We start from the raw sequence: 4,151 nt of genomic DNA on the forward strand, positions 1-4,151 counted from the left end.
AAATAAATAAATAAATAAATAAATAAATAAATAAATGGGAAAGAAAACTAAAAGAAAGTGAAGGCATAAATTCTGCAGGAGAGATTCCAATTAACAGATTTGTCTGCCCTTAACTGAATCCCCTTCCTTTATGTGCCTTTTCTCCATCCCCCCCCCCCAGTTTTCTGAGTCTTTTCCATCTTTAGAATATTGACTTCAAATGCGTGAACGGGGCCACCAGCTGGGCCATCACCAGGGAGGACTGAATGGACTCAACATGCCCCAAGAAGCTCTGTCACTGATGGAGACATTCGGTGGAACATTTGAAGGGCCCCAGGGATGAGCACAGCTGCACCCCGGTAGGCAGGTGTCCACAGCCACAGTGAGATCGAAGGGTCGATTTTGTACTGGGTTGATTCAGCCACCTGGTCAGCAGGTGTCCACTGCCACAGTGAGGACAAAGTGTTGATTTTGCACCGGGTCGATTTGCCCTCCAGCAGCGATGCTACTAAGAGAGCTGGGTCCTGGTTTCCAGGACAGCCTGCTTTCAGTTGTGTGCAACTTGAGCAGCATTTCCTGCATCCTGATAAAGGCTTTGGGGATGCCAGGAGTCTTAAAATACACAGAAGATGACCCCAAATGGCTGTATTGCCCAGTGGGTGTGTGGGGGGGGTTCCCCGCATGGAGGGAGGCCCCAGCTCTCTCCACCCTACAGCTCAGCGGCACTGAGCATGACTGGGAGTGACTCCCCCCAGGCTCTCAGGTAAGCAAAGACAAGAATCAGGCAGCTAGGAAGCCGTGTTTGCTCTCCTTCTTCTCAAAGTTGTCCCTGACTGTGATGATGGCCAATGCCATGTGCCACCCACAGCCCTGTGTGTGTCACAGATGAGGCAGTCAGGGAACTCAAGAACTTGAGGACAGAGGATGACCCCTCACATCCTGGCAGCTCTCATGCTCTGGGCTAAGGAAGACCTGCTCTGGCCCCAGACACCCCACAGGACACCTCATGCTGAACCTGCCCCTTACCCGCCAATAGGCAGGCTGGGCTCAGCTCGGAGGACCCTCTGCCATGGCCAGCAGTTCTGTGGCTGACTGCGGTGAGTCGCCATGACAGGTAGAGTGCCCAAGAGGAGGGGAAGAAGGGGCACAGGACCTTAATCTCCTCATCCTGAATGCATGGAGTTTCACCAGGAAGATGAGAATCAGAAGCAGACAGTCAGAGCCCGGGCTCCGACACTACCTACTGGGTCATTCCCCAAGAGGGGCACCTCTGGAGGGATAAGGTTCAGCCCACCTCTGGGGCTGCTTGCATTCTCCAAGGGTCTGCAAGTGATTTCCACATCCAGCAGGACAGTGAGCAGCCAAGAAATGCTCCCCTGCATCATAGTGTCCCATGGGAGGCTCCCATCCTCTGATGGGAGCATTCCCAACACTCCTGAGAGAATCCATCACCCTTTGCTTGGGTTCCACCATTAACATCACTAACCTCGCTTTTTCTTACCCTTACATTTTCTTTTCTTTTCTTTCTTTCTTTCTCTCTTTCTTTCTTTCTTTCTTTCTTGAGAGACTGAGAGTGAGAGAGAGCATGAGAGGGGAGCCCGATGTGGGACTTGATTCCTGAACTCCGGGATCATGACCTGAGCTGAAGGCAGTTGCTCAACCAACCAAGCCACCCAGGCACCCCTTATATTCATTCGTCTATCTATGTATCAGTGAACCTGTTTTTAAGGTACTTTTAAAAAAAATTATTTATATATTTGACAGAGAGAGACAGCAGGGGGCGGAGTGGGAGAAGGAGAAGCAGGCTCCCCGCTGAGCAGGGAGCCTGATGCGAGGCTTGATCCCAGGACCCTGGGATCATGACCTGAGCTGAAGGCAGATACTTAACAACTGAGCCACCCAGGAGCCCCTTTTGGATACTTTTTAGAGAAAGTTGCAAATGTCCGCCTGCTTCTTCCTGCAGACTTCCACATGCATTTAAAATGAGCCAGGTCTTAGCATCTGGTCACAATATTTCTTTTAATGAGAGATCTAGCTCTGTCTTCCATCACTGTGTCTGTGTGGGCTTCTGAGAAGAGGAACCAGGATGTGACCAAACACACAAGAGACCTGCCGGGTGAAGGTCTGAGAGGGTAAGAAGGGAGGAGTCACCACCTGACCACGGTGCCCTCTGACCCTGCGAGAGGCATAGGAGTCATGGGAGTCTCATTGCATTGTTGTGCTGGGGATTTTTGGCCAGCCTGATGGGGAGTCCAGAAGCCAAAGCTGTTCTAGTAGGAGGCTCCCAGTGGGCAGCAATGGGTCTGCACTAGAGCCTTGAGCTGATCATGGGCTGTGGGCAGAGTGGGGGAGGGGAAGCCTTGCCAGCATCAGGGTGTGGACCCACAGACGGCAGCAAACCACCTGTCAGCTCTTCTCCAGCAGATATGAGCAGCTGCCACATCCCTGACCCCACACTCCTCCCCAGCACCAGCCGGGGCCCTGAACTTATTTGCTGGTTCTAGAACGTTGTAGGCATGGGGACATCCAGGATGAATTTATGTGTGAGGCTCCTTTACTCAAGGTAACAGCTTTGAGCTCATCCGTGCTGGGCTTAGTGTTAAGTGTCTGTTTCAGTTCTTAATTTCAAGTTTAATTAAAGTGACCTTATCTGGTGCACACGCTTTCTGGACAGAACAAACACCAGGCTCCTCTGGCCAGGGCCACCAGCAACAGTAGAGCAGCTGGGAGTATCCAGGCAGGTTGGAAAGGTTCTGCCCATGTGTGTGCAGTCCTCTCATTTTGTGCCTTGTCGACAGATATAAAGCCCAAAGCACTGTAAGAAAGCAAAAATGATGCAGCTCACAGAGCAGGACAAACAATAAGAAAGGAATTAAGCTGCATTTGGAGCCAACTCAAGCTTTGTGCAGTGGCAATATCGTAGCCAATGAGGTTTATCCAAGGCACGATTATTGTTAATTGGAGACAACTCATACACGACTCCCTGAGAAGCAGACAAAAAAAGAGCTATTTTGAAGCCTTGCAGATATGAATCCCTCACTGCCTCCTCTTTCTAGGAAAATCATTCCAGTGTCACTGAACTATAGAGTCCTGACATTATCTTCCCTTTGTAAGAAAAATTGAATTGTTCTCCTCCCAGACTGTCTCTACTCTTCTGTGCTCATGGGTTTGGGTCAGCGTTCACACCTTTATTTTTACCCCCAAAGTTTATCTTCATTTTTTTGTCTTTATTTTGTTTATGAATTGAATGGAAATTGTGTCTAAGCATTGACTGGGTGGCTCATGACATTTTTTTGGATTGACATATAATGTGTCACCTGTAGTAGATATGTATACTTTTTCCAGTGTTTCCCTGTATGCATCTACGGTGTACATTTCTTACTTTGCACGAGTGTCCCAAGCAGTGTTCAGTCCGTGGCGTGCACCTTCCCTTCCTTCCGCCTTCCACACTGAGAGTGTCTGGCCCTCACTCCATGGCTAGAATGGAAGTTCCATGTGGGGCGACCGTTTCTTTCTGGTTTATCATCCCCAGGACCAAGGACAGGGCCAGGTACAGAGTAGGTGGTCTGTGCATATTTGAGTGAATGAGTGACATCAAGCAACCATTTTTCAATAACAACAAACAGCCACAACTCGGAGAGCACAGCAGTGCACTGACTTCATCCATCCTTCTTTGGAGGGTTTCTAAGGGAAGTTTTGGCTTCACGGAGTGGGAAGGAACAAAAAGTAAATCAACTGTTCTATAACTATTGGCCGAGGATGACTGCAGTGGCTGTGCATGGCGTGAATAGATCATTACTGGGCCTTCCTGTGGGGAGGCGGCCACATCGAGGATCAGGAATCAGACACACGTGGGTCATTGCTTGCTTCTTCCATGGACCATGCATGACACTGAGGCTTGGGTGGGCTCATCTGTAAAGTCAGATACTAGCTGTCCCCAGGGCATAGAGTGTAGGAAGAGCTGGAAGAATCTCAAGATGGTGATGTGTTGAGCCCGTGAGAACCATGCTTACCGTTATGGTTGGAAGACGACTCCAGAGCCGTTGTGTCTGGGGTGGGGGTGGGGGGTGAGAACTCTTGTAACTGCAGGTGGAAGTCACATGTGACAGAGAAAGCATGAAATCTCCATGGGCACTCGATTCCACTAGTTGTCTAGCTTTTTCCTATACAGT

At 49.7% G+C, this 4,151-nt stretch overlaps 1 pseudogene; it reads left to right on the top strand.

The window, feature by feature from the left end:
* The first annotated feature begins 2,876 nt into the window (after positions 1–2,876).
* Positions 2,877–3,009, top strand: LOC132008320 (U4 spliceosomal RNA; annotated as a pseudogene).
* The last annotated feature ends 1,142 nt before the right edge of the window (positions 3,010–4,151 follow it).

This window comes from Mustela nigripes, unplaced genomic scaffold (assembly GCF_022355385.1).
Source record: "Mustela nigripes isolate SB6536 unplaced genomic scaffold, MUSNIG.SB6536 HiC_scaffold_78, whole genome shotgun sequence".
Taxonomy (NCBI): domain Eukaryota; kingdom Metazoa; phylum Chordata; class Mammalia; order Carnivora; family Mustelidae; genus Mustela; species Mustela nigripes.